The sequence below is a fragment of the Podarcis erhardii genome (genome assembly GCF_964252035.2).
Source record: "Podarcis erhardii genome assembly, chromosome: 11".
NCBI classification, from domain to species: Eukaryota; Metazoa; Chordata; class Lepidosauria; order Squamata; family Lacertidae; genus Podarcis; species Podarcis erhardii.
Genome location: NC_138501.1, coordinates 55,041,827 through 55,067,928, shown reverse-complemented (window position 1 = coordinate 55,067,928; position 26,102 = coordinate 55,041,827). Strand labels below are relative to the sequence as shown.

Below are 26,102 nucleotides of genomic sequence, written 5' to 3'. Positions count from 1 at the left end.
GGATGTTTTTTGAAGGGCGGGGGCATCCCAGAATGAAACCCACTCTGCTGGTTTACCAAAAGCTGGAAGGGGTGTGTGAACCCTCTGGCAGGCTTGGACCACGTTGGAGCCACGCATGGAAAATCAAACAGCTAATCTCCACAAGCAAATATTGGAACAGGGAGGAATTGGAGTCCGGAAACAAAGGCACTTCCCTCGATTGCTACCTGCGCCAGGTTCAGGGTTCGGTCTCAGGAATCTCCTGCTCTGTCAAGGCTTTGGACCAAGGAGAAGCAAAGGACAAAAGGGAGGGAAGGGGCACCCAAAGGCCATCTAGCCAAGGGTCACCCCTGCCCACAGGGGTCCGAGAGGGATCAGTTTACTAGGCTTCGTGGTAGTGCTAGCCTGGGGAGGAGCCGTTATGGTGAAGGGAGGGAAAGAGATTTAGTAAAAAATAATAGAGTGCTGGACTAGGACCCGAGTTCGAATTCCCACCCAGCCATGAAGCTCACTTGGCGAACTTGGGCCAGTGGCTGCCTCTCAGCCTAACCTACCTCACAGGGTTATTGTGGGGGTTAAATGAGGAGGTGGAGAACCATGCGTGCCACCTGGAACTCCTTGGGGGGAAAAGGTGGGCTATAAATGCCGTACAGAGAAATAAATTAAATTAAACGGAAACTCCGTAGAGCCAACGAATCCCTAGAGCCAAAGGACCAGGCTCATTGGCACAGTCCCACCAGGCTCTTAGGCATTTCTTGGGGAGGCTAAAGCAGCCTGGCACCCTCCAGCTGTGCTGGACTACAACTCCCATGAGCTCCAGGCAGCACGGCCATTTGGCGGATGATGGGAGTTGTATTCCCAAGCAGCTGGAGGGCACCAGGTTGTCAACAGCCGTGCTAAAGGGGTGGGGCTGGGATGTTGCAGCTGGTGTATGCACAAGCACACCATGCGTGCACGCGGCAACCGCCACAAAATGTTGCAGCGCACCCTTCTTCCTAATATCCTGCTCTCTCGCCCTCGTCCTCTTGCCCCAGTTTTCAGCTCTGCTTTCCCAGCAGACACACCATGGCTACTAAAAGCAGGCTCCGTCGATCCGCTCACCTCTCGAGCTGCCGTGGTCCCACAAGACAAACAGGAACGAAACAAACAGGGAACGAAACAGGCCTGAGTTGTGTCCTCTCCAGCCTGTCCTGCTGTATCTGCCGGATCTGGCCCCTCTTGCCGCCACACAAGTGGAAGATCCCAAATTGGTGAGGTGGTGGTTTGGGACTGGACCAGCCCAGTATAGGAGGGTCCTTCAAAACACTCCCTACACTGTGTTTTCTTTCAAATATGGTATGGGAATGTGGTGCCCAATCTGCATCTTTGCAGAAGTCGTAACTTGGGATCACAGCACCCTGAACACGGCAACCTCAACAAGGTCACTTGCACCCCACAGTTTAATAAGGGCATCATTGCTTATTTTCACATCAGTGGAATATAGTCATCTAAGGATGTGTGGAAGTAAACAAGACACCCAAGTTCGTTCCAGGCTCCTTGGCTGCCTGTCTGTGTAGGGTGCCCAACATGCAGGAGGGCCGAACAAAATTGTTGAGCTTTTTAAAATAATAATAATAATAATAATAATAATAATAATAATAATAATAGTAGTAGTAGTAATAATTTATTTATATCCCGCCCTCCCCAGCCGAAGCCGGGCTCAGAGCAGCTAACAACAATAAAAGTAACACAGCGTTCTAAAATCATTTCATTATAAAATCAATTAAAATCAAATTAATGGCAACTATTGGGCTAGAGTTCTGTGAGGATTACCAAAGGAGGGGGTCAGGCTGTGCCCTGACCAAAGGCCTGGTGGAACAGCTCCGTCTTGCAGGCCCTGCGGGACTTGACGTCTTTCCGCAGGGCCTGCAAGACGGAGCTGTTCCACCAGGCCTTTGGTCAGGGCACAGCCTGTCAAGTCCCGCAGGGCCCTAGTCTCAAGTCCCGCAGGGCCCTAGTCTCTTGGGACAGAGTGTTCCACCAGATCGGGGCCACAGCCGAAAAGGCCCTGGCTCTGGTTGAGACCAGCCTAACCTCCCTGTGGTCCAGGACCTCCAAGATGTTTTTATTTGAAGGCCGTAAGGTCCTCCGTGGGACATACCAGGAGAGGCAGTCCCGTAGGTACGAGGGTCCTAGCATTGAGGTTGCCAAGCTTTTTAAAGGGATTTTACCCCAGGACATATACTGGCATGGGGGCAGGATTAAATCGACCGGTGGGCCAGATTAGGCCCCTGAAACGGGCTTTGGACATGCCTGGTGTAGACAATATGGGGCTCAATACATTACAAGGAAGCTTCAATGTCCAATGCTTTTTTGGAGACACTGCAATGATTATTTTAAAACAAGCCAACTGAGTACAGCAGCCTCCACCCCAAACAAACTTTCAAGGAAGATGGAGTAAGTTTATTTTTCCCTGCTCTCAAGGAAGATGGAGTAAGTTTATTTTTCCCTGCTCTGGAGGGCAGAACCCAAAAGAACAGATTCAGATGAGAAGAAAGGGGATCCCGACTGAACATTGGGAGGAACTTACTAATGGTAAGAGCTGCTGGACAGTGGAACAGACTCCCTAGAAAGGAGATGGACTCTCCTTCCTTGGCGGTTTCTAAGCAGAGGTTGGGCGGCCATCTGTCATGGATGCTTGAGCTGAGATTCCTGCATTGCAGAGGGTTGGACTAGATGACCCCAGGGTCCCTTCCAATTCTACAATTGTACGATTCTATGAGACGGGCCTGAGCTAAGGCCTATTGGGAAACTGTGAGCAGAATCAAAGGTTCTCCTGGCCCCTCTTCCCTCCGTGACTCGCTGTATGGAGAAGACAACAGGCAAGGATTCCTTTCGAGGTTGCTGAGTTCATTCCAGAGCGCTTAGTGTTCAAAAGGAGAGCGATGGAGGCGCAGACTGCTCCTCCCACAATCTGGTTTCAATAAATGCCCGTTTCACAAAGAGACGTTTCCCGGGACACAGTCCAAGGACTGGAGACCAAGCGCGCCCCCCCCCAACAAAGCGGGTGACTAAACTCGGGGGGCAGGCTGACTCGTGAGGGACTGGGCTTCCCCTGGCAAGTTGATCACAGCCTTGCGAAATCAAAGAGCCGCTTGTGCCAAATGAGTGGACACGGCACAATGCGGATCGCAGGGGAATCGCCTGGGAAGAGCGGGGGCAGAGTGGATGACCTCTGGGGAACCTCTTGACCTTGCAGCCGGCCTGCCGGAGGAAGCGCATCGCAGGCCATTTGCCACCATGTGTGGAAGAAGCCAAACAGGCAGGATAGTGACTGGACTTGCCTTGAGACAGGAGAGGCCTGGCATTTTCCAAATATAGTGGACGCTCGGGTTGTGAACGTAATCTGTGTGGGATACGCGTTCGCAACCCACAGCGTTCACAACCCGTGTCTGCGCACGCGCGGGTTACGATTCAACACTTCTGCGCATGCACGACCACTGAAACCCGGAAGTAACCCACTCTGGTACTTCTGGGTTTTGGTGGTCCGCAACCCAAAAAAACACAACCTGAAGCGTCTGTTTTCTGAGGTATGACTGTATGAGGCATTTAGCATTGATGCAACACTGAAATGGCCACAATGGATGCAAGAAGGTTCTGTGCTGGATCAGGCCAGTGGCCCATTGAGTTCTCACACTGGCTGAACAGTTGCCTGGGGGAAACTTGCAAGCAGAGTTGCAGCACAAAAGCCCTCTGTCCTCCTGTAGTCTCCAGCAAGTAGTATTTAGAAGGATTGTGGCCTGCAACACCCCTCTCCTCCACGAATTTGTCTAATCCTCTTTAAAAGCCACCCAGGTTGGTTGCCATCTCTGCCTCTTGTGGAAGGGAGTTCCATAGTTTAACGCTGAGCTGCGTGGACAAGTCCTTTCTTCTGTCTGCCCTGAATATCCCAAAATTAAGTTTTATTGGATGTCCGCAAGTTCTAGTGTTACGACAGAGGAAGAAAAGCCGATCAGAAGGTTGGCGGTTCGAATCCCCGCGACGGGGTGAGCTCCTGTTGCTCGGTCCCTGCTCCTGCCCACCTAGCAGTTCAAAAGCACGTCAAAGTGCAAGTAGATAAATAGGTACCGCTCCAGCGGGAAGGTAAACGGCATTTCCGTGCGCTGCTCTGGTTCGCCAGAAGTGGCTTAGTCATGCTGGCCACATGACCCGGAAGCTGTATGCCGGCTCCCTCGGCCAATTAAGTGAGATAAGTGCCACAACTCCAGAGTCGTCCACGACTGGACCTAAAAAAGTGGGGTGGAATTGACTGCTTGGATAGCTCATCCAGTAGAGCCTGTGGCTCTTAATCTCACGTTCACTGGGCAAAAAGATTCCTGCATCGCAGGGGGTTGGGCTAGATGACCCCGCGGGTCCCTTCCGGCTCTATGATTCTACGAACTGCAATGCAACAAAAACAACACCTTTCCCATATTTAGACAGCCCCCATTTTGCACTGCTGAAAACACCTTCCCAGATTTCCGTACACACTCACCCAAGCGGCTCTGGTCCGGCCTCCCAAATCAAACAGTCAGCTTTTCCCCGGCCAAAACAGCCGCTCTTGGCAGGGAGGGATGCCCAAGTCTTGGGTACAAATCCAGCCTGCACCACCGAGTGGCCTCCCAAACGGGGCAACAGGCAGCGCGCTGACCCAAGAGGATGCTGTTGGGGGGTCTTTATAATTACCAGAGCGGTGCTGCCCCAGGGGCATATTTAGCAAGCTGCTGAGTGTTCAGCGAGATGCATTTGGAGCCTGCTGGAAATATTCCTTTAACTAGCTGGCAATACTTTGCTCGAACTAAGGCTTTATTGTTCCGAGCCGACCGTCGATCCCAAATACGAGAGTTTTCATTTCTTGTAAAGCGCAGCTCCAGAATAAGCCTTACTGTGTGTGCAGGGACTTCCTGGGCCTCTCCCGACCCCCCCAAACCGCAGCAGGACCAGCCTGCGGCTACCACACTGTCCGCCACCGCCCACCCCCAGGCACCACCAGCTCAACAGCCGGGTGAAATCCCTCTCTAAGCCCCTGGCTTTTGGTTCACCCGTCCCGGACCAGGCAGAAAGACTTTGGTGAAGCAAGATGTCTGGAATAGTTTGACATGGAAAAAACAACATCTCTCCAACCTATAATGGATTGGCATGTTTATTTATACGTGGATTCCAGGGACCGGTGTGGGGCTGCAAACAGAGCAGAAATCCTAAACAGGCCAATTGGAGGCTCCGTCCTTTGCCAGCTGCTTTCTCCCTTCATGAATGCCAGGAGGGGGCATGGGGGCTGAGCTGGAGGAAGCTAGACCTGCCATGGAGATCAGGATTAGACCCTGAACTCCTTCTTCCAGCAGAGCCGTGGTGTTCACACAGTGGCAGTGGCGAAAGAGAGAGGGATCGGGTCTGGCTGTGGTTTCCAGGGCAGGCTGGGTGCTGGGTGCAGAGGGACCCAACTGCAAAAGAAGAGGAGTTCAGGGATATTTTTAAAAAATATTTTTATGAGTTGTGTACCTTTGCTTATCCATTTGTATTGCGCTATTTAACATGCCGTGAATTGCTGTCATTTTTATTGATTACGGTCTAGAAATTATTTATTGTAATTGTGAAGAGTGGATTTCTGTTTAACAATTATTTGCTGACATTTAATTTTATTGTGTGCTGTGAGGGGTTATTGAATGTTATTTTATTTGATATATGTTGTTTATTTCAAAGCTATGTTTTTCTTATGACATTTTTGTATTGGGTTACATTGTTATAATGGGTGTGATCTTTGTTGTTCCCTCAGCTTGTGTGTTGTCTTGTAAACAGTCTTACAATGGCTCCCGAATGCTTTGCAAGTCGAACGTTTTGGCTACCGAACGCCGCAAACCCGGAAGTGACTATTCTGGTTTGTGGACGTTCTTTGGAACCTGGAAGTCCGACGGGGCTTCCTGCAGCCAATCAGAAGCCGCGCTTTGGTTTCCGAACGTTTTGAAAGCCGAATGGACTTCCGGAACGGATACCGTTTGACTTCCAAGGTCCGACTGTATAGCAATGTACAAAAGTGGTATACAAATCAAAAATGAAATGAAGTAAAGTGAGATGGCCACAGCAGATCAGCCTCTTGTCTGCAACCTGGGCCAAATGCCTCCAGGCCCCCATAGCAGGAGGAAACTGCAAGATCAATGCAGAGCAAAGGCCTCCTTTGCAAGCAACCCTGTCCTTTCAATGCCACGGCGCCTATAGGATGGTTTATGGAGCCTTCAGAACTCTGGGCACCTTCCTCTGCCCATGAGCTGCTCTGGCAGGACGGAAAATGCCAGTGTTTAGTCTGTGTCCATCATTGTCACTCTGTTTGTTTATCGCCGCTCACTGTGGCTTGAGCGGCAGGGAGCAAGGATGGCTTGTTTTTCCACCCTGTGCTCTTTGATTTCCTCTCCCGAGGGCAGGTTCGAAACCACACAGGCCGTCCCACAAGGAGTCGCCGCCACCATCGTTCTGGGCAGCTGCATCTGTGCCAAGCAATCCAACCTGGGGGGCGGCTTTCAAAAGGAGAGGCAGAAGGGGAAATCTTTGGTGGTATTCGAAGAGAGAAGGCAAAACTGGAGTGCAAACTAGACTCTCCTTCCCAGCACACAATGCAAAGCTGGAAAAATTAGGATTGCTTCACCATTGGGGATTCACAGCCATTGTCGCCACGTATCAGCTCACTTATTTGTTTATTTCTCTTTCCTATGGACTTTTCCCAGATGCCGCACTGCTCAGATCGTACCCTATACGGCCCTTTTGGAATAAGCAGCTGATTGGAAGGCATCAAATAGTTCTCTGACCTCTGCCAAGACTTTGTCGCAAAGAATCAGACCTTGTAGGGGAGAAGAGTCCCTTGGAACGAGGGCAGACTGCAGTTTCTATTTGGGTAGCTTTTAAAGCTTTCAGGGCAGCGTAAATCACAGGGCTGGCTGGCTGGGTTGTTTTCTTACACAGCCGGCATTTGGCGGCTAAATGACCGTGGAACTCAGCGCCACATGATGTGGTTGGGCAGAGGCCAGAGGTCTGGCAAGCTTCCCTGAGGAACTGAGGCAGGCAAGTGTTTCCAGATGAACAGCCCCTGCCAGGAACAGGGGCTCACAGAACCCCAATGTGGGAGAGAGAGAGAAGAGAAGCTTTTGAGCTGAAGCTAATCTACTGAGGGGGCTCGTTTGCATTACATAAATGAACTGCTTTTGAGCTGGTTTGACTGTCAGCACAAGAATCTTGCAAACAATGGCACCTTTGTGAGGGTGCTGAGAACTCAAAGTGACAATCCTTAAGGTGCTTCAGCTGTAGGCCTGAGCTTGAAACAGGTTACAGAATCACAGAACTGGGTTCCCATGAAGTCATCTAGTCCAACCCCCTCTTTCACGGCTGAACAGATCTCACGGTCAGAAAGTTCTTCCTGATGTTTAGTCGGAATCTCATTCTATGAAATACCTGAAGATGGCTATCGTATCTCCCGGCTAAACATACCCAACTCCCTCCACTGTTCCTCATAAGGCTTGGTTTCCAGACCGTTTTGTAATGATCTGTGGAACTCCCTGCTGCAGGACGGCTTTAGTAGAGGCTTGTTATATAGTGCTTAAAATTGAATAAAAAATATTTAAAATGGAAAGAAAAACACCAGGAAGAACTTTCTGATGGGAAGAGCCATTTGAAACTGGAACAGATTCCCTCAGGAGCTGTTGGACTCCTTGGAGGTTTTTAAGCAGAGGTTGGATGGCTGTCTGTCAGGGATGCTTTAGCTGAGAGTCCTGCACTGTGGCGGAGGTGGGGGTGGACTGGATGACCCTGCGGGGTCCCTTTCAACTCTCCGATTCTATGGTTCTGTGATGCAGGAGGTCCAGGCTAAGGGAAAAAGCTAAGGGAACAAGGAAAGCAAGGGTGCCAAGCCGTGGTGTTTGTTGAGAATCGGCCCCTTTCACACCATCCTCCCCTGCTTGTAATTGCTTTTTAAAATTGATTTGTTAACAAAAAGAACACAAATAGAACAAATAGAAAAGAAACAACAACAAAATGAAGGGGGAAAAATAACATCTCTAATTTAAAACATACAAAAAGTTAGAATATTAAAAACACATTAAAATTACCTCAGCTCCCTAAACACCTGGGCTGGCTTGCCTGGTGCCGAAAAAAGTTCAGCGAAGGTGCCTGTTTATCTCAAGAGGCAGGGAGTTCCATCATTACAAAGAATAAAGCTTCCATATAGTCTTATATGAGCCAGACCTTTGCAGTTGCTGTTGGCCCTGAGGGAGCATGCGTGTGCCTCAAATACCTATGAGGAATAAAACTGACGTCCCCCCTTTCCTCTTGCAGGCAGCTTGGACTGGCACGGAAGATGAGAGCCATTGTTTTAACAGCCAGATCCAACACCCTCTCCCCCCCCCCCCGCTTGCACATATGCTGTTCAGACTCACACGTAAACAGCGGGGCCATAAATCCTTCGCTTTCCACATGCTTTCTCCATTAAAGCACACAAGAAACCCATTGCGCTCCAGCCCTCGCCCAATAAATGAAAAACTACCTCGTCAGCCGCAACATTAGCTAGCCATATTTTTGCCCTGGACTCTTGGCTCTGAAAGGAACATATCTGCGTCCTGTAGACTTTCTGAAAGTTAATTTCTTTGCTGTTTTTGTGTGTGTGTGTGTGTTAAAAGTAAAATTCGGAAAATATCCCACTCAAAGAGCGAGTGAGAGAGGCAGTAGCAACAGACTGCAAAAGAGGGTTCAGAAAGATGGATGCATGCACCACCGATGGTCACAGAAGGGGCACAATAAACGGTTCCAGCCCCTGGTTTCATAGGTCATGCACCAGATCACCAGATCAGGCTCCATAAACGCAGACAGAAAGGGAGAGGACCAGATATTCAAACCCAGGAGATGGAGGGGGTTGAGTGGCTGCCGGCACAAATCCTTGGGTCCCGACTCTCTTGCATGCGCTTTATGCAATTCGTAACAAAATACATATTTCACGTTCAATGCACACACCGCTCTGAATGGCTTGCGAATCTGTGCCATGAACCGAGCATTTCTGACTTAAGACAGTATGGCAGGTCATATGATTAAGTGCAGGCGCATTTGCATGTTTTCATAAATGAAACCCTGCGGATACGACAAAGCCGTTGTGCGATGCACACTGCGTTGTGTTACACATACAAGTTTAGAGAGCGTGGTTAGCTCAGCGACTACCGTGTGGGCGCTTATGCTATCGATATGAGTCATTAGGCTCTTAATATTCTCAACAGGTACGGATATTATCATGTTTATTATTAACATAAAAATGACATCACACATTATTAAATATCCCATGTAAATTAAGCAGTCAATCTGTGAGCACTTAAAAGAAGATGCTGTGATCACATCCTTCATTAAGGGCTCACAGACCAACTGTTGAATGATCTGTTCTAGGACCTTTTCTGATGTAAGGCTCACCTGTCGGTAGTTACCTGGGTCTCCCCTCCTGTGGTTTCAGGCAGCTGGTATTCAGGAGCAGCGCTGCCTCCAATTACAGAGGGAAAACTGCCCGTGCCAACCCACCTTGCCAGCATTGACCCACAACTGGGGGGGGGGTGAGAGTGGCTCTCTTTAGCTTCCCATTTTAAAGAACTGCTGCTTAGCACCGCAAGCTGCTAAGTGGGGGTCCTACTTGAAGGCTGACAGATGTCCCAGATTATATCAGGTCATCTATTTTTGAGGAGGGGTGGTGCTTCAAAAATATTTTTAATACAGTGGTACCTCAGGTTACAGGGACACGGGTGGTGCTGTGGGTTAAACCACAAAGCCTAGGACTTGCCGATCAGAAGGTCGGCGGTTTGAATCCCCGTGACGGGGTGAGCTCCCATTGCTCGGTCCCTGCTCCTGCCAACCTAGCAGTTTGAAAGCACGTCAAAGTGCAAGTGGATAAATAGGTACCGCTCCGGGGGGAAGGTAAACGGCGTTTCCATGCGCTGCTCTGGTTCTCCAGAAGCGACTTGTCATGCTGGCCACATGACCCGAAAGCTGTACGCTGGCTCCCTTGGCCAATAAAGGAAGATGAGCACCCAACCCCAGAGTTGGTCACGACTGGACCTAATGGTCAGGGGTCCCTTTACCCTTTACATACGCTTCAGGTTACAGACTCCGCTAACCCAGAGGTCTGTTCTTAACCTGAAAGTGTTCTTAACCTGAAGTCCCACTTTAGCTAATGGGGCCTCCCGCTGCCACATGATTTCTGTTCTCATCCAGAGAACAGAAATCGTGTGGCAGCGGGAGGCCCCATTAGCTAAAGTGGGACTTCAGATTAAGAACAGTTTCAGGTTAAGAACAGACCTCTGGAACGAATTAACCCAAGGTACCGCTGTACACCTTTTGCAGACAGTTCCAAAAGGCAGCAGGGAAACAAAGACTTCTAAGGAAGAAGAGGGGCAATGACAAGGGATGAAGAATCAATGAAAGTGAGACAGCTTGGTTCCAAAGTGGCTTTGCTGAAGAATCAAGTCTTAAGAGGGGATTTAGAAGAAAGGGGAGGTGACGTGAGTAATTCAAGGACCAATGCCTGAATGATTCAAATATTCCATCCTTAGCCTTGAGGACTAGGCACCTGACTTTCTATTCCAAGCAACCGGGGCTCCTAAGCATTTGTCTCCTTTAAAACACAGTTGCACTGGCATTCTGGAATTCGCAATCATCATCCAATGTTGCTGCCGCACGACACAAGAATAACACCCTGCATTGGCTGCATTCCCTCCCCACAAGGCATCTCCTGGGTCCCCCTAACCCCTTTTGTTCTTCTCTAACCAGCCTGCTGCCCAATTCAGCAAGAGCCGTAGGCAAACAAAGCCGTGGGGGCTGGAGAGGCTGTTCTGGTGCCAGCCTCGCCCTCCCTCCCTCTACCACCCCAGAGGCTACCGCTCAGCAAAGCATGGTTTCATAACTCAAGCAAACCACAATTGCCAGGCGATATTGCTGTGGCTCTCTGGCTTTCCCCGGGCAGGACAAAGGCTCTGCAAACCAGGAGTTGGGTAAATGGGCAGAGCTTCTGCTTTGCGGTACCCCCCCCCTTCACCGCACAGCCCACTAGGAACTTCTCTGTTTCAGTGTGGGGCATGTCCGGAACAAGGCCTGCGGCTGTGCTTTTGAGAAAGCCTTGCATCATCGGAAGTTCCTGGAGGGCTGGGATGCAAGAAGATAAGAGCAAACAGCACTCCGCTTCTCCGAACAACACCGCATGAGCTTCCAAGCTCCTAATTCATCTGCCGTTGCCGTGTCTGCAAGTAGACAACTTTATAGACTGAGCTCAACTTCCCGCTCCGAGTGAGAGTAATGTCTGGAGCAAGGCCCCTTTCCATGACAAACCTGCCACGAATTCGGCGACTCCAAGCTCCCATCCCGTTTAGGACCAAGTGGTCGCCAAATGTGCCTTAGAGTTCACAAGACACTGATCTGGGAGGACGCTGATGTTTTCATCTGCACCATGGGTTACGCACCACAAGATCAGAGCCCAGCAGTCTGATGAAGTAACAAGCCACAATTTATGAATGGCATAAACAACAAATGTTTGCGGGTTATGAATTACCAACAGAGGAGCTAATTCCAAACACATTCGCGCTCAGGCGACTTTGAAGTCAATGGCAGTTCAAGAGAGCAAGTGTATTTACTAAGCGGGATCAAGGGGATCAATGAGAATCAAAGTAAACGCATTCCTGGGAAAGAAAGACGTTTCAAGAGCTCATGGCTGGGTGGCGGGGAGGATACTTCTTCCATTCAGAGCCAAGATAATCTCCATTGTATGGAGGAATCCTACTCAAGTGAGGAAGAGGTCTGTAGTTCTTAGCAAAACATATATGCTGTACAGTGGTACCCTGGGTTACATACGCTTCAGGTTACAGACTCCGCTAACCCAGAAATAGTACCTCAGGTTACTATGGTTCAGGATGAGAACAGAAATCACATGGCGGCAGCGGGAGGCCCCATTAGCTAAAGTGGTGCTTCAGGTTGAGAACAGTTTCAGGTTAAGAACAGACCTCCGGAACAAATTAAGTACTTAACCCGAGGTACCACTGTATGCTCAAGGTCCATGAAAATAAGATGAGCTTGTGGGATTTGGCAAATAAGTTTCCTGTATCTGGTATTCAGAAGGAGCATCGCTCAGGGGCAGAGTGTCTGCCTTGCAGGAAGGTCCCAGGTTCAATGGCAAAATAGGTAAAGTAAAGGACCCCTGGATGGTTAAGTCCAGTCAAAGGCGACTATGGGATTGCGGCGCTCATCTCACTTTTCAGGCCAAGGGAGCTGGCATTTGTCCACAAACAGCTTTTCTGGGTCATGTGGCCAGCAGGACTAAACAGTTTCTGGCGCAACGGAACACTGTGATGGAAACTAGAGCGCACGGAAACGCTATTTACCTTCCCGCCACAGCGGTACCTATTTATCTACTTGCACTGGTGTGCTTTCGAACTGCTAGGTTGGCAGGAGCTGGACTGTGGCAAGAGGGCTCCACGCTCCCAGCCCCTGTGCATACATCTGAAGTGTTCCGGAGAACATCTTTTCTTTTTCTTTTCTGGGTCAGACAAAGGAATGAACTTCCACACATCAAGCATAATTAAATTGATGGAATGCTGTGTCACAAGAGGCGGTGACAGCCCACTTAGCTCAGATGGCTGTAAAGAGGAATTAGACAAATTCATGGAGGAGCAGGGGGACTGCCTGCCATTGGCATGAGTCACAATGCCGAACATCCGGAGCATCTTAGGGAGAGGCAGCGGGGGCCACTGAGTGCAGCAGATGGGAAAGAAGGCTGCTACCTTCACGTCCTGCTGGTGGACACCTTGGGAAGCTGGATGCTGAAATGGGCGGCCCTCTGGCCTCATCCGGCAGGCCAGGCTCTCAGGATCGGGTTAGCATAGCTGAGAAAAGGCTTGGCTGAAGAAGTGGGCTTGGGAAGAGACATGGAGGCTGTGCATGAGACATTGCACTCATGCATCAACCCCCAAATAGAGGACATGGGTTTGTGTAAAATGCGCATGTGCTAATTTAAATGTGCAGGTGCAAATAGTTGGTGGATTCTCTTTCCTTGGAGGCTTCTCAGCAGAGGATGTACAGTGGTACCTCTGGTTGTGAACGGGATCCGTTCCGGAGGCCCCTTCGCAACATGAAAAGAACGCAACCCGTAGTGGCGCATCTGTGCATGCGCGGGTTGCGACTCACCACTTCTGTGCATGCACGTGATGTCATTTTGCACTTCTGCGCATGCGTGAGCAGCAAAACCCAGAAATAACCCTTTCTGGTACTTCCGGGGCGCCACGGGACGTATCCTGAAAGAACGTAACATGAAGCGGACGTAACATGAGGTATGACTACAGTGGTACCTCTGGTTGCGGATGGGATCCATTCCAGAGGTCCAGCAGATCCCGAGGTTTTGGCAACTGGAGAGACCACTGCTGCGCGCACACACACATGCAGCGGTAGAGCACTTCTGCGCATGTGCGCGTGGCAAAAACCCAGAAATATACTTCCGGGTTTGCTGCTTACGTATTCCAAAGTTTACGTAACTGGAGGTACGACTGTATGGCCATCAATTATGGATGATCTAGCTGAGATTCCTGCATTGCATGGGGTTTGACTGGATGACCTTTGGAGTCCCTTCCTACTGTACAATTCGACGCGTCTATGAATTTGAACAGAAAGACATCTCTCCCGCTGGTCCTCCATACCTCCACTCAATATGGGTTGTGAATCTTCCCACGTCTCCTTTAACTCCCCCTTGTTCTGGCCATAATTCTCCTCCAGGTATTGCTGCCCCAAGCTTTCTTCTGCCTAAATGCAGAGATCCACCATGCGGCTGATGTAGCTTTCCTACTTGGGTCTTCAAAGCAGAGGGAATATCTGGATTTAGGGAGGAGAAAACAGAGGACGGTGCTATTTGGAGGAGAGCGAAACAAAATTCTTACCGTGAATTTCTAGTCCAAGAGACTCCTGGAGGACAGCCCTTTACTTCTGGGATTGTTTCGATTAATAAAATTGATTATACGAGGTGGGAGGGGAAGAAAAGCCAGGGGGCTCTCCTACTTATGAGCTCCACTCCCTGCTCTCCCCACCCCCTTGTATAATACATTTCATTAATGAAAACAATCCCAGGAGGAAAGGGCTGTCCTTCAGGAGGCTCTGGGAAATGTGGGATGCATGAGGAGGAATTGAAAGAGGGCACCAGGACTTCACATCGGATGGGGCCCTAGACGTTTTCAGTTAGAGGGTGGCGTTGCTCTGCTCACGCCCAGGACACAACAAAAAGGAAAATCAAGTCCTGCCTTCAAAGTCCACCAGGGGTTGGCCTTTTCATGCACCTAAAGGGGTAAGGATGTGAAAGGAGAAAAATTCAGCTGGAGAGAGATTGTGTCGGAGACGGAAGGCCATACAGTGGTACCTCGGGTTACATACGCTTCAGATTACAGACTCCACTAACCCAGAAATACTACCTTGGGTTAAGAACTTTGCTTCAGGATGAGAACAGAAATCATGCTCCGGCGGTGCGGCAGCACCAGGAGGCCCCATTAGCTAAAGTGGCGCTTCAGGTTAAGAACAGACCTCCAGAACGAATTACCGTATTTTTTGCTCTATAAGACTCACTTTTTCCCTCCTAAAAAGTAAGGGGAAATGTGTGTGCGTCTTATGGAGCGAATGCAGGCTGCGCAGCTATCCTAGAAGCCAGAACAGCAAGAGGGATTGCTGCTTTCACTGCACAATGATCCCTCTTGCTGTTCTGGCTTCTGAGATTCAGAATATTTTTTTTCTTGTTTTCTTCCTCCAAAAACTAGGTGCGTCTTGTGGTCTGGTGCGTCTTATAGAGCGAAAATACGGTAAGTTCTTAACCAGAGGGACCACTGTAAAGGGGGATTTGGGGGGCAGGTGAGGGCAAAGGAGACCTCACACAGACCCCAGAATCCTTTGCGGCTGCTGCCATAAGCCAAGTTGGCACGGCTATCTGGGCAGAGATGCTGACGCTAGTTCAGTGCAGCAGAAATTTTGGGATTGGGGGTAGCAGAGGAAGAGGACCGAGGGGGGGGGGGAAGTCTCCTCTCACCTGCCTCCTTCTCTCTCATCCCCCAAGACCTCGGGACAAGGAAGGACTTTGCTGCCAGCCCAGCTGTTTTCCCTTCTGCTTTAATCTCTCCGTGACTTACGGCCAGGAGCGAGGCTGGAGTGATTAAGGGCTGGCAAAGCAAGCCGCATACACAGCCCCGGTGCCAAGGAATACTTAGCAGGGGCACAGTTATGAAAGCCCGACGCAGTGCACCGAGCCAAGGCCTCGGGATAAGGCTGCCTCTTCTCCAGAGCCCAGAACGCCCTGCAACAAACTCGCCCGCTGCCCAAAGGCAAAATAAAAAATTGTTCCCACCAGATTCCTCCCCAGGGGGCAACTGGCAAGACGGGAGACCCTAACTCACAGCTGCCTCTTTGGACTGGGCTGGGCAAATGGGTCCCCAGTAAGATATGAACATAAGAAAAACATTTTCCAATTACATCTCAGAGTGCTCCATTTTCTCCTGCATTCTTCTATACAAAGAAACTGAACATTTAAGAAGCAGAGAAATTGCAACACCTCTTTCAACAGCAGCACATATAGCCATAGCGAGAAATGGGAAAACTCTGAAATCTCTAGATATAGACCAGTGGGATAGCACTGTTTGGCAAACAGCCTTATTGCAGAAATTAAGTGTCCTGGGAACAAAAAAACCCCCATCTTGCATGGTTTCATTGTATCTAAATTAAAATGAAGCACATGGCAAGGAGCTGTTCCCACTTCATGGCACAGTTTGGCTAGTATAGGCCAGAGGGATTAAAAAACATATTATGTATTATTTTTATTATATCCCATCATCTCCAGCCTGCAAAGAAGTTAATGCAATAAGTGAAATGCCACAACATTAATAGTGCATTGTGATTTGGTATTGGTACACCGTTGATTCCAAAATCGGAAAAGAGGCATTTCCCCCCATTGAACTCTTAGATGCTAATGACTTTCATTTACTTTAGTTTTTGCATGCCTGAGAATCTTGTTTTATTTTCCTTTTGGTGTTTGTTAATATTTTGAAATTCAATAAAATCTGAACAGAACAAAGAAGAAGGCTGAAAACAAAGACACAAAGCAAATCTGCTTACAACCCAGAAGATGAAGGCCGTCCCGGGATTTGTTAATTTTCCCAAAACACATGCAATGGCCAAGAGTAACGGCCATGAGGATGCGACCGTCGGCTTTGACACATGCCTTGCGCGGGGATGAGTGCATCGCTGAGCCTGACCAGCTTGCCCTGAGAAACCACACAGTCAAGCCACGTCCCGGCCAAACAAGAATGCCTTTGATTCCTCCTCTGTCGTGCACTCGAACCCTCTGACCCGTGGTGCTCATTGAGCAAGCCCGCCTGGGGAACACAGAGGCCCCCACTCAGCAGCTGGGGGCGGTGGCAGAGCTGAAAGCCTCTGGTAGCACAAACAGGGTTGCGCAGGGGAAATATTTGCTGGGGAAGCAGAGGCCTTGCCGACCAATGAAAGGGAAAGCTGCGCGGAGAGCCTCCGTTTGGGGGAAATTCCTTGCTGCTCCTAATCAAGAGCAAAGCACCCCTTCATTCACACATTACAGATTTTAAGTGCACAATTTGGATTCTCCTTCACTTTACATCTCCAAACTGGTTTCTTCAAGACGGGATTACTGCGATGTGCTCTATGTGGGGTTTCCCTTGTGCATAGTACGCAGGCTGAGACCCTCCCTGCCCACGGACTGTCTCACCAGAGTGGTGCATGCTCTGGTTATTTCTCGCTTGGACTACTGCAATGCGCTCTGTGTGGGGCTGCCTTTGAAAGTGACCCGGAAACTGCAATTAATCCAGGATGCGGCAGCTAGACTGGTGACTGGGAGCAGCTGCTGAGACCACATAACACCGGTGCTGAAAGACCTACATTGGCTCCCAGTACATTTCCGAGCAAAGTGTTGGTGCTGACCTTGAAAGCCCTAAACGGCTTCAGTCCAGTATACCTGAAGGAGCATCTCCATTCCCATCATTCAGCCCAGACGCTGAGATCCAGCTCCGAGGGCCTTCTGGCAGTTCCCTCCCTGCGAGAAGCCAAGTTACAGGGAACTAGGCAGAGGGCCTTCTCAGTGGTGGCACCTGCCCTGTGGAACGCCCTCCCACCAGATGTCAAAGAGAACAACAACTACCAGACTTTTAGAAGACATCTGAAGGCATCCCTGTTTAGGGAAGCTTTTAATATTTGATGCATTACTGTATTTTAAAATTTTGTTGGAAGCCGCCCAGAGTGGCTGGGGAAGTTCAGCTAGATGTGTGGGGGATGAATAAATAAATAAATAAATAAATAAATAAAGCCGGAAGCTTCAGTGGGTGCAGAATGCTGCAGCACAATTGCTGGCAGGGGTGAGGCCTTGCCTCAGCTCGGAGATCTGCACTGGCTGCTCATCTGCTACTAAGCCAAGTTCAAGGTGTTTACTATGAGTAAATAAAGCCCTTTAACAACTCTGCACCAGTTTACCTGTGAGATCAGCTTTCCCCCTATGCACCCACTCAACCTCTTCAATCTGCAGAACTGGCCCCGTTGTGGGTGCCGCATAATCTCCGTTCCGCACTGGCAAGAACTCAGTCTCACTTTGGAACTCCCTGCCTATTGATATATCAGGCAGGAACCAGCATCGCCTGCTAAAAAAATTTTTTTGTTTAGACAAACCTACTCAGTGCTTTAGAAAGTTGATGTTTAGAAAGGTAGTGTGAGTTTTAATCCATTTTTAGTCTATTGTTATTTTAACTTTCTGAAAGCATTGCATTATTGTTGCTAACTCTTCTTCCTCATAACATTTCTGTTTTACCTTTTTTTCGAAACCGCTTGAGGTTCTTGTTATTGAGCACTCAAGTGGTGTACAAATTTTATGGAATGAGATAAATAAAATGTAATTTGTAGCGGAAGCAAACATGAATTGGCACAAACATGCCATCAAGTTTGCAACACTTGCCAGAGTCTTAACTGGGAACTGTTTCAGCCACTCTTCTCCTGTACCACCTATTTTGTACACCCTCTCTCCTGTTGCAGGAATTTATGTATAGGTGGGGGGGGGTTGCCCCTCCAGCAGATCTCATGCACCTGCAGCCCACTACCAAAACCAGCACAATCACTTTTGTGACTTTTGTTATTTGTCCCCACAAAACACTTCATCACAGTTTCTTCCTATCTATTCAAAAGGGCCTTTGCTGCACGATACCAAATGTAACAATTCACTGATAAATGTATCTATGCACTGGCTCACTGGGAAAACTTCAGAAATTCAGATGGACATGTGAGCTCAGCTACTCAGCAGCCCCTCTGCCTGAGTGATAATTCCTGGCATCTTGATACCTGAGTGCCAGACAGGTAGCCATTCCAGAAATACCAAACCCAGATGACGACAAAAGGGTGCGATAAAGTTGGCTAGGAAACAGGGAAATGTAAAGATCTCTTTTGTTCCACTTGATGGGTGTTTGGTGGAGGGCAAGGGGAACCATGGGGCAGGGTCCAGGATGCTCAGATTACTGCCACCAGACCTCCCTTTTCATGATGTATGAGTGATGTAGTGGGGGGGGGTGTAACATGGGGATTAGCAGCTAATAAAAGTTTGGGTTCTCTTTTGTTTGGGGCTTCCATCTTGTTCCACCTGGTGGCAGGTGGGAGTCCTGTCGCGACAGTCTTCAAGAAAGACCAAGCCTACTGGCTGCTGTTTTGCTCTGGTATTCAAGAAAGACCAAGCCTCCTGGCTGCTGTTTTGCGCTGGTATTTCTGGCTGGTGTCCTTGTTTTTTGTCCAAGGGAGACCTCAGATTTATTTGCTAACAGTCCTACTCCCCTGGGGCCATTTGCCCTATTTCCTGGCTCCCTTCTCTTTCTATACCCCTTACAGAGACTGTTTGGGAGCAGCAGGGTTAGACAGACAGCCTTCTCCAACCTCTAAGGTCTTTCCCCTCTCTGGGTGTCTTTCCATCTATTGTACGACCGCTATGCTCCTCTCGCATTCCGTACAGCAACAGGAACACAACCCTGGTGCTACGATGTTGAGATGAGAAATGGCAAATAAGATACGGCGTGATAGACGTTTGTAAAATTATTGACGGCACAGGGGGGGGAAGGGGGCATCCAAGGAAGCTGAATATTGGAAGATTTACAACAGACAAAAGAAATGGTTTATTCATGTGTCACACACTTAAACTGTGGAACTCCCTGCCACAAGAGGCAGCAATGTCCACCAACTTGGATGACTTTAAAAGAGGATTAGAGAAATGCATGGGGGAGGGGGGTACCAAATGGTTGTTAACCATGATGGCTTTTCTCTACCTGCAGTCAGAGGGTGGTTGCTGGAAACTGCGGGAGGGGAGAAGGATCTGGTGCTGAGGTTTTGCTTGTGGGTCTCCTACCCACGGTGAGAGCAGGTTGGCCACGGTGAGAGCAGGATGCTGGCCTAGGTGGGACACTGGCCCAATCCAGCACAGGCTCTTCTATTCACACCCACAAGTCAGAGAGACCTGACCTCCTTCTTCCAGGGAACCAGCCCTAGAAGCTCTTTGCCGCTGGCTCTGTTTCCCCTGCAGCGTGACGGATGGGATGCTTGTCAGCTCAGTGCCCTGCCCTGTCTGGATGATGGGGAAGGGAGGGTATTGAGAAGATGGAGGGGAGAGGCTGGCACATAGCAGATGGGGGTTCCTGGGGTAGTGCTGGGGCTGAGCCCACTTTCCATGGCAGCTGGCACACTGGCCGCAGTGTGGGATCCTTGATCCAAGCCAAGCCGGGATGAGTGCACAATGCTGGGGGGGCCACTGAGTGCCCCCTGCCAAATGCCACCTTGGTGGTCCATGAACCACAGAGCAGGCGTCCTGCTGCTGGGAAAGGAAGAGGGGAGATGAGAAAACTTGGCAGTCCTTAATGTCCCCCCCACACACATGCTATGCTACTTGTTGACATCAGAGATGTCTTTGGAGACTCAACAGCACCGGGCAGAATTAAGTGGGACAAGCCCAGTTTCCCCCCACTCAGGAGCTAAGGGGGCTTCCAAATGGCCTGTTTATCCTGCCATTCTTCCCAGTTTGTTTGCAGACTGATCAGGTGGTGTTGGCTATCTAATGACCCTTCGTTCTGATCTGTTTGAGGGTGTTGCAGGACACGCCCCCCCAATCATTCAGTTTGTACAAACACGACACACACACACACACACTCACACACGTGACGCTTCTGTTATAAAGTCATAGAAAATCACCCGTACATCAGATCTGTACTGTTCCACTTTTATTTTACACCATGAAGGAAGGACTATCAAAGGGGGGAGACTTGACACAAGGCAGCCATAATTCCCCAAGCCCCCAGCGAGCCCTACCCAGTTGGCATGCCAACCTTGATGGTCCTAGACAGAAGATCATTGCACTCACAAAAGACCTGCATATGGGAGTGGATTCAGTACGGACTGAAACACAGGACAGTGATCAGCTCTTTCCTCTGGAGACAGGAAACTGCAAACTCCCCTTTGTAATTACAGATGGGTAGCCGTGTTGGTCTGCCATAGTCAAAACAAAATAAAAAAATTCCTTCCAGTAGCACCTTAAAGACCAACTAAGTTAGTTCTTGGTATGAGCTTTCGTGTGCATGCATGTATCTGAAGAAGTGTGCATGCACACGAAAGCTCATACCAAGAACTAACTTAGTTGGTCTTTAAGGTGCTACTGGAAGGAATTTTTTTATTTTGTTTCCCCTTTGTAAAGTACTGATGGGGCGGGGGAAAGGAGGAACCGGCCAGGTGACAAGACACTCAGGTTACCACCACAACTCCTCCCTCAACCCCTCCTTTTTGTGATGTGTCAATGATGTCGTTGTGATGTAGTCTTCGGGGTGTAGCATGAGGGATTAGTAGCTAATAAAAGTTGGGGTCTCCTTTTGTTCGGGGGTTCCATCTCGCTTCGTCTTGCAGTGAGTGGGAGTCCTGTCACGACAGTCTTCAATAAAGACCAAGCCTACTGACTGCTGTTTTGCTCCAATTGTCCTGGTTGGTGTCTGCTTTTTGTCCAAGGGAGCCCTCGGATTTCGCCGTTAACAAGGGGAAGTTACATGAGGTTGCATCGGAGCAAAGCCACTCCACACTATGGTTTCAAATTGGATGGAGGAATGTGTGTTGCATTGGAAGGGGTTGGACTAGATGACTCTAAAGGTCCCTTGCAATTCTATGCTTCATCTAGGCTGCTGGTTGGTTCTTACTGGAGGACCAGCAAATTGCCTGCTGGCCAGTTATCAGGTGAAAACAAACAGCTGAAAGAGAGTCACTTTGGGCGTAGACTGCAAAGGTAAACAGTGCCCAAGGAGAAGGGAGGGGCAGAGCTGTGCTCAGGAAGGATGAATCCCTCCCAGCACAGGGCTGCAAGGCTCACCTGGCCCTTGAAGCAGCCAGAAGGAGCCTGTGACCTCTGCGCTGCTCCTTTCATTGGCTTGTGGGACAGGAAGGTTCTTGGGAATCAGCTGGCCAAGCTGAGAGCAGCAGCAGGTGCCAGCAGCAATGGGCAGGATGTGAAACAGGGGTTTTGCACATGCAAATATCTGCCTGGGCGCCCCCAACCCCGCAGGACCCAGAATTGGCCTCCAAAGTCAGTCACAGACTCACTGTTAAGACCAGGGGTCAGCAAACATTTTCAGCAGGGGGCTGGTCTATTGTTCCTCAGACCTTGGGGGGGGGGGGGAATTGGGGAAGAAAAAATTCCTTTGGAAAAAATTCCTGTACCCCGCAAATAACCCACAGATGCATTTTAAAGAAAATCACACATTCTACTCATGTTAAAATACCACGGCAGGCCCCACAAATAACCCAGAGATGCATTTTAAAGAAAATCACACATCCTACTCATGTAAAAACACACTGATTCCTGGACCGTCTGCGGGCTGGATTTAGAAGGCGATTGGGCCGGATCCGGCCCCCGGGGCCTTAGTCTGCCTACCCATGGTTAAGACCATGTTCATGGAAGACAATCTTACTTGGCTACGAGGGATCACCAAAGAAGAAGACGACATGATGGGGAGAGAGCCTTCTTGGTAGCAGCACCCAGCTGATCCGCTGCTCTTCTCTAGGGAAGTTCACCTGGCACCCAAACTGTCAGGTTTGCAGCAACAGGCAGAGAGACCTTTTCAATTTCCCCAAGGCTCTTTAAGAACATTTAACAATGAGTTGATTGGGTATTATGCTGCTTTCGTCTGCTGTTTTTAATTTCTGTCTGTTATATTGCTCTTATATTTTATTGCATGAATTATATTTTTATGGCATATATTTTATTGTACGCAATCCACCATAGTAAAATTTGAGCCGAGGGATAAAAACCTACAAAACTTTAAACCTGAAATGTGAATGGCGTAGAGCAGGCACCTCCGACAGGTAGATCACTGCCCCCCCTCCCAAAGAAGCTAAAAAAAAAGCTCAATAACTTTGACCTGAACCACCCCCAAAACACGGTTTTCCTTCCTAAAAAAAAGGTCAACAGCTTGAACCCCCAAAAAGGAGGTAGATCACTGCCAGTTTTTAACTCATTGAGTAGATCGCAGTCTCTTGGGAGTTGGCCACCCCTGGCGTAGAGGTTTGGGAGCAAGGCGAGGAGAGAGGACTGTGCTTTCTTGCACTCCTAAGTTCTGGGCGTGAAGAAGGAAGCCAGGAGGGCTCACAGGACAGCTGTCTCAGAGTCAGCATCAGAAACTCAGACTCAGGTTATGGTCACCACAACAGAATGCCTATTGGCCCGGGGGCTGGACTAGTTGACCCTTGGGTTCCCTTTCCAATACTACAATTCTACGATTCTTTGATCTCAGCTGCAGTGCTCTTACAACTACATATTCACTTGTCCCAGTATGCAAGAAGGAGAAGCACACACAGTGGAAATGGCATTAAATGTGGACTAAGGTAGATTTTGAAACTGTGGTCACCGACCTGGTGCACAGAAATCTCCACATAGTTGCAATTGGACCCACGCCAGAAGCAAAATGCACCTGGTGCCTGGAAAACCTCAAGCATTGCTCACAGTCCCGAAGATGAAGGGAGCCTCCTGTAAGATAGTGCTTCCCTAAGAATAAGAATAAGAATAAATTTATTTATACCCCGCCCTCCCCAGCCAAGACAGGGCTCAGGGCGGCTAACACCAGGTATAAAAACATTTGATTAAAATACAACTTAAAAACAAGATTAAGTACAATATTAAAATGCAGCCTCATTTCAGCAGAAACTCAAAAACTTTTTGGGGATAAAAACATCAAGTCTTCACCAAGGCCAACTATCCAGACTGGTCCTACGTGCGCCAGAAAAAAGCCAGGGAAGTCCCCAAATAGGAGTTCCATCACAGAAGGAGAAAGAGGGGAAGGGGATCAAGTTGATTCCAAGCCAAAGGCCAGGCGGAACAACTCTGTCTTACAGGCCCTGCAGAAAGAAATCAGATCCTGCAGGGCCCTGGTCTCATGAGACAGAGCGTTCCACCAGGATGGGGCCAGTGCTGAAAAGGCCCTGGCTCTGGCTGAGGCTAATCTGACTTCCTTAGGGCCCGGGACCTCTAGGGTGTTGCTATTTATGTCTTCCATCCATGCTATTTATGTCTTCCATCCATACTCGTTCCACTCTGCTAAGCGTTATTTACTTATTTATCGAAATCTACAAAGTACTTGATTGTAGTAAGAGACAAAGAACTTTGAGCACAAGAGCAACTCAGAAACTGGCATTCAGAAGCATCGCTGCTTCTGACTGTGGAGAGGAGAGACTAGCAAGCATCGGAAGCCCTCTCCTCCTCCGTGAATTTGCTTAATCCTCTTTAAAAGCCAAGTCGCTGGCCATCACTGCCTCCTGTGGGAGGGAGTTCCACAGGTTAACTCTGCACTGCGTGAAAAAGGGCTTCCTTTTATGCGTACATTACAAAACCTCAAAGGGGTTTACATCACAAAATGAAATACTGATATGACCAACAAAAGGCAAGAACAGCTATTCAAAGAAGCATTCAAAACTAATTAAACTCAGCAACAAACTGCAAAAGATGAAGACACACGTCCGCATAGTACGTGTCTTGGTTGCTAGGGATGCATTGCAGCAGGTTGGACTAGATGACCACTGGGTTCCCTTCCATCCCTACAATTCTATGATTTAGTGCAGCGGCAGAGAAGGGAAAATGCAAGAGCTATGAGTAACATTGGTCAGGGGGAGAGGGCGACGCATCCAAGACTTCCCCCACTGAAAAAGCCCCCTTTCTGCCCCCCCCCAATGCTCCAGGAAGACTGTTTGGCACAAGCCCACCATGTGTTCCAGGTTCCATCCCTTCTCCCCCCTCTACCCCGGCCCACCGAGCTTGGAGTGGACAGAGGGTGCCTCTTGCCGCGATGGTTCCATGAAGCGAAACCTGCCAAGCACAACAAACAGCCTGTTCTTTCGCTCATGGACTACTTCCATGCTGCTGGCATTTTATAGGGGCTTTAATTGCATTGCGTTATAATTGTGCAGCAGCAGCCCCAGGACCTGGTCAGGCTTTAAAGAGCAAAGAGGCGCAAGGGAGAGAAAGTGGGGCCAGCTTCTTTCCATCCATCCAGCCTCCCCCCAGGAGCCTGCCAAGGACTATGGGCAGTGCAATGTGCCCAAAGCAGAGGGTGGGGAGCGGAGAGGCTGCCTAAAACCACCGGGACTCCATCCCAGGACGGTGCACGGGACAGCCAGGGGAGCAGGAAAGGCACTCAGCACATTCTCAGATGCATTCTCTGAGGGTCAGGGCCCAGCAGCAGCGGGGGAACGAGAAGTTAAGAACATAACAGCGTAAGAGGTCCTGCTGGATCCAGCCAAAAGGCCCTTCTAGTCCAGCAGAGACATCACCTTGCCAACAAAGTTAAAGCCATGGTTTTCCCAGTTGTGATGTATGGAAGTGAGAGCTGGACCATCAAGAAGGTTGATCGCCAAAGAATGGATGCTTTTGAATTCTGGTGCTGGAGGAGAAGAGAAGACTCCCTGGAAAAGACCCTGATGTTGGGAAAGATGGAGGGCACAAGGGGAAGGGGACGGCAGAGGATGAGATGGTTGGCCAGTGTTCTCAAAGCTACCAGCATGAGTCAAACTGTGGGAGGCAGTGGAAGACAGGAGGGCCTGGCGTGCTCTGGTCCAGGGGGTCACAAAGAGGCGGACACGACTAAACAACAAAAGTCCAGACCCTGTTCTCACAGTAGCCCAGCAGACGCCTTTGTGAAACCCGCAGGCAGGATTCGACCACAAGACCCTCTCCCCTCCTGTGGTTTCCAGTAATTGGCCTTGAGAAGCACTTTTGCCTCTAACAACGGAGGCAGAGTAGAGCCATCGATAGCCTTCTCCTGCTCCGTGAATTTGTCCAGTCCTCTTTTACAGACATCCAAGCTGGTGTCCTCCTGTGGAAGGGAGTTCCAAAAGTTCCACTGTGTCAAGAAGGACTGTCTTTTATCTGTTCTGATTCTCCCGACGCCCGGCTTCCTTGGAGGTCCACAACTTCTAGTGTGATGAGAGAGGGAGGGAAACTGGTCCCCATCTGCTCTCTCCATGCCAGGCACCAGTTAAAAAAATTCAATCCTGCTTCCTCTCCATCGTCTTTTCTCTAAACTAAAAGGTTCCAAAATGCTTTCAACTTCCCTTGTCACTGCATCCCGTTTATCATTTTGCTTGGCCTTTTCTGAATGTTTTCGAACTCTGCAATACGCTTTCTGAGGCCAGGCGACCAGAACTGAACACCCTCATCCAAATGCTGTTGCACCATAAATTTATATAATGGCATACAATTTTGAAAGTTGGAACTCCCTGCCTATTGATATCAGATGCCCTCCCTGTATTCTTTTCAGTGCCTGCCAAAAACGTCCTGGTTTAGGCAAGCATGCCCAGATGCTTAGCAATGCTGTTGTGGGTTTCATCCGTTTTGGTATTTTAACTCTTTGTATGTTTCAAAGTACGGTTGCAAACCTTTCTTGATCTTATTGTTTTATCTTTTTCCAAACTGTTTTGGGTTTTGTTTTTTACAATCAAGCAGCGCATACATTCTATGAAATAGATAAAGTAAATAAATAAGTTGCATGCACATGTTCCAGAGGGCTCACACG

At 49.2% G+C, this 26,102-nt stretch overlaps 1 protein-coding gene across 4 annotated transcripts in view; it reads right to left on the bottom strand.

Annotated features, from left to right (window-relative positions):
- The window catches only part of IL11RA (interleukin 11 receptor subunit alpha), a 139,692-nt gene that overhangs the window by 25,030 nt on the left and 88,560 nt on the right, over window positions 1-26,102 (bottom strand). Inside the window, exon 1 of one of the 4 annotated variants that reach the window (XM_081881595.1) lies at window positions 4,493-4,870. The exons of the other annotated variants lie outside the window; for them this stretch is intronic. The gene's annotated coding sequence lies outside the window, so the exon portion shown is untranslated. Of the gene's footprint in view, window positions 1-4,492; window positions 4,871-26,102 lie in introns of those variants that run through there. 4 annotated transcript variants of the gene reach the window in all.